An 11,576-nucleotide genomic window follows, 5' to 3' on the forward strand; every position below is an offset into this window, starting at 1 on the left:
TGAATAAGCTCTAATAATCTGCTGCATAATAGTTTCTACAGTTAAAATATGATATTTTGCATTTCAAACTATTAAGAGAATAGATCCCATCTTAATTGCTCTTATGACTCCCCCCAAATCATGTACACACACACACACACACACACACACACATAAAGTCAAGAACATTTTTAGATGTGACTGATGGGTTTAGTACTCTGATTATAGCTTTGGTGTCATGCTTGTACACATTTGTCCAAACTCAACAAAAATATAAATATCAAGTATGTGTACTTTTATGTAAGAATTATAAACATATAAAGATTGGAATAATAAAAATAAAAAATATTTGGTTTGCTGGGCATAGTGTTACATGCCTTTAATCCCAGCTACTAATGAGACTGAAGATGAAACATCAGAAGTTCAAGGCTAGTCTAGGCAACTAAGGCAGACCTGTCTCAAAATAATAATAGTAATAATAATAACAACAACAACAACAATGATGATGACTGTGGATGTAGCTTTGTGGTAGAATACTAGCATGTTCCAGAACTTGTGTTCCATTGTTAGCATCACTGGGAAAACAAAAAAGAAATGTAAAAAGGTGTTTTGTCTTGTTTTTAAATCTCTCTTATTTTCCCCTTAATTTTTTGGTTCCACTTAGTGTGCCCTGATGCTGTTCTATAGACAATTTTGAAAATTCATTTTAAAACAGAGCAATATTCAACTTTCTCAAAAATAAGAGAGTGGTTCCATTCACTGGAATTCTTACTTACTTGAAATATACACACTATATTTAATTCATTCATCTGGGGCTTTTTAAAAAGTTTTTAATAAAACTGCTGTTTTTATATGCATACCAAGTATATAGAACATTTGGATCTAACTACATTATTGTTTTGTGCTACTATCATTTTCTTGATTTTCAGTTATTGAGCCAAATAGAGGTTGGAATTCATATTAGGTAATTCAGATTACATTACAGTATTAATATTAAAGAGAAAAAATTAAAATCTTTTTTTTTCTGGTAATCTTTGTTATGATGGGAGGATATAGTTGGTGATATCCATCTTTTTCACAGCACTGAAAAATTTTCCATTTTGGATGAACATAACTATAAACAAACATACTTTATGTTAGTGGACAACTAACCTGTTTGATATCCTTTGAGTTCCAGGGATTCAGTATTTCTTGAAACCAAAATGACATCTAGTCACTCCAGTTTAGTGAGTGGAAAAACAAACGAACAAACAAAAACTCCTTTTTTTTTTTCTTAAATTAGTTTGTTAGAATTATGTCCATTGAAACTGTAGGAGTCCAGGATGACTATTATGATTCATGTTCTCTTTGTATTTCAGTTACTAAACATCTTTCTGTGATTGTTTCTTTATTGTAATAGCTATGTAACTCGTTTGCAGTCAAATTTGATTCTATCTTGAGAATATTTCATCTCATTTAGACAAATTTAAATGTTTAGCAAAAACATTCCTGTTTTCTTTATTTTGAAATCTTTAGCTGGCTCCTCATTATTGCCACCAGGCATTCCTATACATTATTTCTCATGATCTGCCAATCCATAGTTTTTATGTATACTTTTATAGAGAATGACACAAATCTTCTATCCATCTTTTGAGGAAATTCTCTAAACACTTTTTGGAATCTATCTTATTCTTATAATGTTTTTGAAGATAAAATTTCCACTTGTTCCTATGTATCAAGAAATCTTAGACCCCAACTATATGCATTGCCTTTTTGGAGTTATATTTCTGATCAGCAGCTTCTCCTTTAAAATATTATATGAAATTTTACAAAGGTAAGTAATTTAAGTGGAAGATAAAAAAACATTGTAGTATCTATTAACTTTCAATGTATTTGTCAAACAAAATATCTCTTATTAAGAATTGTCTTGATGTTGGATGTATGTTCAGATATTCACATAGTTAGACTTATAACATATAACATATAACTTATAACATATAACATATAACATATAAGTAAATATACATAATTTATACACATACATCATAATTTATACATATATACATCATATGAACAATGACATTTATCTCAAAAGCAGTCAAATCAAAAATTGGTCTGATGATTCCTTTATAAAAAAATGGGTAAGCATATAATTTTTGAAGAATAAAAATATGCATGTATGGCAATATGTAAACCAGTTAGTGCTGGTCTTATAAAAGTCTAGAAGCCCATGACTCTAATGTTTTATAAAATGGCTGGTTTCCAGCCCTAACCACCCACAGATTTAACATGGTCCACCTTTATCAACATAGCACCTTTCCCAGGTAGGATCACTGTGTCTTTTTAAGCTGCTATGACTCCAGCAATAACCTGAGGTTTTTACCTTCCAATGTATGACTTTTATTTCTAAACATTAAATTTTAAATAAGTCTTGATTGGGTTTTAAATCACATTGTAAGTGGAATTGCAATGGAGTGTATTTGAATGAAGTTTTAGAAAGAATCATTTTCTTCCAAATATACATCTAATAAAAACCATGTAATAAATTCTTTCCTTGTCTTGATGACATGGTTGTCTTCCAGAAGATTGGAAGTACAACTTGAAATTTCAATTTTTACTTATTTTTAACATAAAGTAGTCCTGCCTCCTACAGAATAGTGATGAGTAATCTGGGGAGAAAAGTACAAACATTCTGAGCATGATCAGAATCACACTCTACTATGCAGAAAATAGTATTTTAAAAGTTGTAAAAATATAAGGGACTAATTCAGTGGTAATAGAATATAACATTATAGAAGATATTAGGAGATGGGATACAACATGGTAGAATGATCACTAATTTTAGACATGTTAATTACCAATAATATGATTTATTGTATCTGTAACATAAAGATAATAATAGTACATATTCCAAGAGCTTTCTGAAACTTTTAAGTGAAATAAAATACATAAAGGGCTTAGAATAGTACATGACAAAGTATCTTATCAAGGAATTCTAAGCATTCATGAATTCAATAAATGGTAAGTAAAGAAGAAGGAGCACTATAAAAAAAACATAGATGGCTAAATATTTCTTTAATGAGAATTCATGTGTATTTTATTCTATACAAAACATACTCTTACCTATAAACAAATGCATAAATAATAGGACTAAAATAGTCTCAGTGTATCTATTATAAAATTAATTTTGAATTTACATGTGAAAACTATAAGTATATTCATGATTATTTCTATTTTCAATGTTTTGGGCAAATCATAGAGAAACAAATGAAATATTAAATATAATGTTTTAATTTCTTTTTTTTTTAGCAGTGAGAAAAATTTGCCAGCTGCAAAGTTTTAGTGATCAACAGTGAAGGAACTTTTCTCCTGTAATAAATGACAAAAGACATTAAATGAATAAACGAATTGAAATCTCTAGACAAGCAGTCTTTCAAACTCCTTTTCTGTAAGACTGGTCAAGATACCATATTTTCTCAACTTACAAGTTTTGTCACAAAGCAAATAAAATATTTTATTAAATGCTACTTCACTTTTCTTTTAATTGTAGTGTTTTATAAATCCACAACTTTGTGATTTTTCCCTGGTATAAGCAAAATCTCTCAAATGTTTCAAATAAAATCCTGGCCTGAGGATGGCAGTGAGATGATAGAATAGAAGCTCCTGACTTTACATCCCTCCACAAATGAACCAAGTAAACCTGTACACGGGGATCAATTGTTTCTAAAAGAAACTCAGAACTGGTTGAGAGATTTTGACATACAAAACAATAAGAGAATATCCATATAAAAATGATAAGAAAAGCCATAATTCACACCATTACAAATCCCAACCAAGGTACACTGCCTTATAATCAGGAAGGAACCTCCAACTCCCAGCTTTTTCCTTAGGTCCAATGAGTTTGGGTCCTAAAAAATATTGCATGACAACTTTTGTTGTGCTCTCTAAGATGATATGGAACTTACATCATGAAAACTCTGGAAGACTGAAATTTGATGGCTTTTCCTGACCCGACTTCAAGACTCAAAAGAGTCTGTACTTGCCAAGTTTCCTTGACTGCAGAGAACATATCAGTGGTTTTAAGCAGTCATGCAGACATACCCCTAAGTATGAATGCAGAGAATCAGACATGTTTCTTCATGGACAGGAATTAATTGTGAAATTTTCTAGCTGCTCCTGAGGGTAGGGTTTCTCACCAGCCCACATCTGAGAGATTATCAAGTCAGAGAAACAGTAGACCCCAGGAAGTCTGAATGGAAGAGTGAGCAATGCCTATATTGCTTTCCCCACCTTTAGCAAAAAGTTTAATTCTGCAGGTTCTCCCAGAAAGCACATTGCGTATACATTGAATGAACGAATTTTATAGCTCCTACCCAAGGGAGTGAATTCCTAATAATCTAGCTCTGTTATGTAAAAGAAGTCCTGCATTCAGGACCTTATGATGAAAGTGGCTATCTCAGGTGTGTCCCCTTCAAAACCATAGAGAACAAAGAATGGTTTGTTAATGGGCATTTATCTGAAAGCTATGTGGCTGTATGAGATTGTGGTTCCTGAATGTGGAACACATATCAAATATTCCAACTTTTCCAGCTACTTCTTGAGGGATTAGATTCTGTTTCACCTACCAATGAAGCACTGAGCATACATGTCACATCCTAATCTGCTTTGGTGCAATGAAGAAGAAACACAGCAATTTAGACATATTTGAGAGGCACTCACTATGTTGAGTTTGAGGCTCCAACATGAGGCCAGTGTAAATGAGAAGGTTGGTTATCCTATCTAATGAAATTAAGGAAAAACATGGAAATACATTTCAGACAAAAAAGTTGCGTAATGTGCCCATAAAACAACCCAAGAAATAGTGATATGAGATTTATTTAAAGAAATAAATTCTTTTGAATATAACTGAGGCATTAACAATGACACTGAAATTTTCAATAAAAGGGATCAATAGCAGATTAGATTAAATGGAAGAAAATATCAGCAAACTTGAAGTCAGGTCAGGGGAAGCCATCAAATCTCAAGAGCAAAAGGATATAATTATCAACAGATGTTTTACAGAGACAAACCTTGAAGAATCAAAGGACATAGGATGATGATATATTCAAAGTGCTAAAAGAAAAAAAATTACCAACTAAGAAAAAAAAAGTTTAGCAGAATTGTCCTATGAAGAAGAAGGGTAGAAACACCACACTAAGAAAGTACAACAATCATTATCAAAGATAAATATATAGGTAAAAAGAAATATTTTGTTACTAATATACTGGTGGGTAAATTGATGGTAGGAATACTATGAAAGTTAAAAGATAAAGTATTAAGAACTACTAAAATTAAAATATATTAGTGAATATATGGCATCATTTTTGTAAAGTATGATATCAATAACAAACACAGTAGAAGAAGGAAACACAAGATCAGAATGTTCTTCCATGCAAGGGAAGCTAAGTAAGTTGTTATCAAAAAACTGACAGCAATAACCATAGCAAATCATATGTGAGCTCCCTGGTAACCACAAAATACTTATAAAAGGAAGATGATGTTTCAAAATTATCAAGGTCCACGCTTTTGTGTGAATGTATTTTTATTTTTCTCTGATCAATAGCCAGAAATGGAATCACTTGAATCATAGGGCATCAATAAAAAAATTGCTCTGGATACAGCTAAATGGGCAGAAGGGATTCATTCAAGAATCTTTCACTGAAGAAGAGAGTTTGAAATCAACTCAGCTAAAACCAACGTCAAGAGAATATTCAAATGCTGGTATATTCTAGGAATATGCTAGTAGAAAAGTTTAGACTTCAGGGAAGAGGTTGTTCAGGTGATCAGAGAACAGGGCTAATAGAAACTCATAAAGACCAGATTGGGGTATTGTTTTCTTTGATGGCTACATTTCAAGTAAATGTCACATGAGTACTGGAGAAAGACATTATCTGGGTCTTAAAACTGGCTAGATATGATTTGTATCTCAAAGAAGTGAAGACATAATTTACAAGTGAAAGTTTTCGAAAGTATACACTCTTCAAAAGGGAAAATTAAAAATCTATCAGAGAGAAAAGAAAAACTTGCGTAATGTCTAAGCAGGCTGAGGAGACTATTAGAGTCACTTTGGTCCATATAATTTTATGTTTTACTTTACAAGACACAGTCAAATTGCTTCCAACATAGTTGTAACCATTTTTTCATTTCCACTCTATTAGGTCAAAAACTAGAAAAAACTCTTCAACAGGTGGAAGAGTTAACAAATTGTGGGCTATCAAATAATGTTCAAAAATTGAAATGACATCAGGTATATTAAAAAACATAGTTGATTATCACCAACATATTGATTGAAAGAAGCAAGGAAAGAGAGAGAGAGAGAGAGAGAGAGAGAGAGAGAGAGAGTGCGTGTGTGTATATATATGAAATCAGATTATAAAAGCATGATTAAAAGCACTAAATCTATATATAAATTTGGGAAGTATTTTCATCTTAATAATAGTCAGATAGATGAATGTACCATGTTTCCATTTATTTATAACTTTAACTTCATTAAACAATAGTGTGTAGTTTTCAGAGCATAAGTTTTGAAGTTATTGCAGTAAATTTGTCCTTAAGTACTTTGTTGTTTTTTATACTTTTTTGGGGATGGTGTACCAAGAATAGAACCCAGGGACACTTAACCCCTGAGTCACATCTCCAGCTTTTTTTTTTTTCCTGTTTTATTTGGAGACAAATTTCACTAAGTTCTGAGGGTCTTGCTAAGTTGCTGAGGCTAGTTTTGAACTTGTGATTCTCCTCCCTCTACCTCCCAAGCTACTGGGATTATAAGCATGTGTCATGGTACTCAGCCTTTTGATGCTATTTTAAATAAAAATTTTGATTTAATTTCTGGAGTGCTTCTTGCTAGTTGCCAAGGTCTCTCTAGTCCCTATTTAGGTGCCATCTGCCAAGGCCCCATCTTTATTCTGCTTTGGGCCCTGGCTGTTAATTCAAGAGATACTAGACACAGGGTAATGGAGGATAAAGAAGAGACAAACAAACACGCATAGGGAGAAAAAGCAGGACTAGGTGAGTAGCCAAGCCTTGGTGAGGCTTGACTGACTCCAGAGCTAGCTCAGCAAGTTTATTATATAGTTTCATCATCAAAAGGTTAATTGTGGGAAAGATTCAGCAAAGCAAGCAATCTGAAGAAGACAGGACTGGAGAGACATTAGGGTCTCATGGTTTTGCTCAGAATTCTCTACCCCTGGGTGAAGGTGGTGAACTCAAAGTCTTGACATATAGAGTCAGGTACTTTTACAAGTAGCTACACCTGAATGGCATTACAGTAGCAAATGGGGCATCTTGAATTGCACCTTCACAGAGGGACCTCCCATTGCAAATGCAGTCATGAGAATCAGATAGGCCATGATATACATCACTGCTCTCCACAGCTATTGTATAGAAATATAATCAATTTTTATATTGATTTGTATCCCTAAATTTTGCTGAGCTCATTTGTATTTTCTAATAGCTTTTTAGTAGATGGTTTAATATTTTTATATATAGAATCATATAACATGCAAGTAGAGATAATTTTTCCAAATCTGGAAATTATTATTTCATTTCATGCTTTATTTCCCTAACTAAAATTGCCAGTTAACTGTTGAATAAAAATTGTGAAATCAAGGAGTGGGGGGAGGAAGATTAAATTAGATTTAAAATTCTGTGTTTTCTCAAATGTACATTCTTAGCACCTTTGTCAATAATCAGTTCATTGTATATGTGTGGGTTTACTTCTAGGGTACTCATCCTGTTTCTTTCATCCATGGGTCTGTTTTTATGTCAATACCATGCTGTTTTCATTACTACAGCTTTGTAGCATGTTTTAAAGACAGGTAGATTCATGGCCTTCATACTTTATCCTTTGTGCTTAAAATGGCTTTGGTGATTTAGGTATTTGTGGTTTCATATAAATTTCATAATTGTATTTTTCTAATTCTGCTAAGAATGCAGATAGTATTTTGATAGGAGTTATGCTGGTTCACTGTGAGTATGGGCATTTTAGCAGTATTAATTTTTCCAATCCAGGAACATACATTAAAAAAAAGAAAAAAGAAAGAAAGACAGATCGCTTATATCCTGGGTCTAGGAAAGAAAGTAAGGGACTTTTTTTTTTTGAGGGGGTCTGATACAATTGTTCATATATCAAGCGTGGTAGTAATTTGTTTGTTGTATGAACTTATCAGAACTCACCAAAATGTGTATTTATGTTGAGTACATTTAGCTTTAATTAATAACTTCCATGAAAGGCATTTAAACTTTTTAAAAATTTATTTTATATCATTTTATTTTATTTTGGTACTGGGGATTGGACCCAGTGTTGCTTGACTACTGAGCCACATTCCCAGCCCTTTTTATATTCTACTTTGAGACACTTTGTCCTTGAGTTACTTAGAGCCTTGCTAAATTGCTGAAGCTGGCTTTTAAACTGGTGATCCTTCTGCCTCAGCCTCCCTAGCTGCTGGATTATAGGTGTGTGCCACTGCACCCAGTCTGTTTTAAAGTTTTAAGACACAATAGTTTTACTAAACTGTTAGGTAGAAGAGACATCACATGTCAATTACTTTCCATTTTCATTGTAAAGTGCTAATAATTATGACCTTGTTTTTTTTTTTTAAAGGTTCTGAAAAAAAAAGAAACCAAAATGGTAGAAATGTCTCATCAAAATTTATGTTTATTTATGTTATTTTGTTATAATTATTAACAAAGATGGCTAAGATGTTCATGAGTGATAGAATAATACTTCCTGAACTAATTAGTATTTAATTCTTTTCCCAGTGTTCCTGTTGCTTTAGTTAGATTTTTGGTCACTCTGACCAAAATGACTAAGAACAACAACTGAAAGAAGAAAAGGTCAATATGGGGCTCATGGTTTCAAGAGACTCAGTCCATAGATGCAAACTTCATTTCTCTGTTGTTCACTTTGAGGCAGCACATTATGGGGGAAGAGCCCAGTAGAGGAAAACTGCTCAGCTCATGGCCAGGTCAGACAAAAAGAAACAAAGATGCAGAGAGAGAAACACAGAGAAAAGAAGAGACAGAGGAACGTGACTCAGGAAGAAGAGCTCTTCCAGAACACATCTTCAATGATTCACCTCCTCCAGCCTTCCCACATGCCTACAGTTACTATCCAGCCCATTCAACCATTCAAACTTGTAGGGCTTCTTTATGTTATATCTCTGACAATGCAATCATTTGGCCTTTGAATATTCCTGCATTAATTAATCGGAACTTTTTGGTGATACCTCATATCCAAACCATAGTACCTATAAATAACTTTTTTTTAACTTCTATGTACATAAAACATCACAATATTCAAATATTCTAGAGAAAGTTTGTTTTAGGGCAAGACACTTTTTCTCACTTAAGTGGGAAATTTTATTAGAATTGCTTTTACCTGTACTAAGATTACATACATTTTCAAGCTTCCCTTATTATTCTGATGAAATTTAAAAAAAAATTGCCCCTAATTTTTCATCTAGTAAACTTAAAAATGTTATTTTTGCAGATTTGAATAAAAAGACAAATGAAACCTGGTTTCTTTGAGAATAGTTACCAGTCCACTTGATCAATGAACAAACACATAGAGATAACATATTGTGATTTCTGTTATGAAATTTCTGTTATGTTATTTCTGTTATTTATGTCATGAGATGCTGTGGTAAGATGAAATGTTCATAAGAAGGGTTGAGATTAACTGACTAATCATGTAGTCACAAAATGATGATAGATAGGAATAGCAGTTTTCTATAGAGCTTGGTCTTTGACACTGACTTAACTAAACATCTCAGTGGTGTTCCTGTCATTATTTTCTTTTTCCTAAGTCCTTCCAGTTTTGTCTTCTTACAGAACTGGCTTATACATTTACATTTCCCAAACTCCATCACAATTACATGGTAGTGATAGGAAAGTACAGGATAGAGGAGAAAAAGGAAGGAGAAAAGGAAGAAGGCAAGATATGTGTCCCTAAGTGTTATCCAGCTTTTTCTCTGTTTTAGTCCCTTCCCCAAATTCTTTTTTGTGTTATAGATTAGATATTAAGTGCATTCCAAAAGCTCATTGTGAGACGATGCAAGAAGGTTTAGAAGTAAAATGATTGGGTTTTGAGAGCCTTAACCCAATCAGTGAATCAGTCCCTTCTTAGGGATTAACTGAGTGGTAACTGAATACTGGTAGGATACAGCTGGAGAAGGTGGGTCCCTGGGGTGTGCCTTTAGGGTATTTATTTTGTATCTGGCGAGTGACACCTCTCTGTTTCCTGATCATCGTGTCCTGAGCCACTTTCCTCCACCACAGTTTTCCACCATGATATTCTGACTTATCTCAGGTCCAGAGGAGTGGAGTCAGCGGTCTATGGACTGAGACCCCTGAAACTGTAGGCCCCAAATAAACTTTTACTCCCAAAATTGCTTTCGTCAGATTTTTTGATCAAAGCAATGAAAAAAACTGACGGAAACATCAGGTCTTGCTGGAAAGCCCCACTGCCTGCAATGGGCTCTTTTATTGACTTGCCTTTTATCTTTCTTGATACAGATGCCAAGTTCTTTACAATTGCAGGGAACATAAGGTGAAGTTCAAAAAAAAAAAAAAGTTGACAAATGTACTTTCTTTCTTGTGCAGCTATAAAGCAATTTGCCATGGTTTATTAAGATTTAATTATTTTACATATGCCCACGAATTTTTATATTTATAGAAAGAGGACTATAACTACATGCTGCATAAGATACATCACTGGTGGTTTATGAGCTCATGCATGAGAGAAAATGGCCTCTGTGTATTTTGGAAAAAGATGCTAAGATGAATTTTGAGACACATAAAGTGAAAGAAAAAGCAGAAAACAATTTGGGCAAAGAAAAAAAATCAAACTTCAATTCAGTCCTCAGAAAACGGGGAAGCTGGTAGAGACTGGTGACTGACCTTCAGAATGTTCCATAGGACAGAATAGCAGGGCCCTTCCATTCATGCCTTACTCACCACATGCAGCTGTCCAAGCAAGGGTGAGAGTGTTTTCTTTTCTTTTCTTTTTTGTATTTTTTTATTTGTTTTATTTAGTTACATATGACAGTACAGCGGCCTTAACATATCATACACATCAATGTTTACAGCAGCACAATTCACAATAGCTAGACTGTGGAGCCAACCTAGATGCCCTTCAATGGATGAGTGGATAAAAAATGTGGCATATATACACAATGGAATATTACTCAGCACTAAAAAAAATAATATCATGGAATTTGCAGGGAAATGGATGGCATTAGAGCAGATTATGCTAAGTGAAGTTAGCCAATCCCAAAAAAACAAATGCCAAATATCTTCTCTGATATAAGGGGGGTGACTCAAAATGGGGTAGGGAGGAAGAGCATGAGAAGAAGATTACCTCTACATAGAGAGTGTTTTCTATAGTCGTGTTCAATCCAAAACAACCCATAAATTTCTTGTCCCATACTGTGCCACTCATCAAAGTTCTCAAATGTGCATTAAGTCTTCTCTTGAAGAGAGATCTGTGTGCTGTGTATTCAGGTGTTCCACCTCTTGGCTTTGAGTCCTGGACATGTTTTATACATTTTATGATATTATAAATCTTTGAAATTTCTCTT

This window comes from Callospermophilus lateralis, chromosome 6, assembly GCF_048772815.1.
Source record: "Callospermophilus lateralis isolate mCalLat2 chromosome 6, mCalLat2.hap1, whole genome shotgun sequence".
Classification (NCBI taxonomy): domain Eukaryota; kingdom Metazoa; phylum Chordata; class Mammalia; order Rodentia; family Sciuridae; genus Callospermophilus; species Callospermophilus lateralis.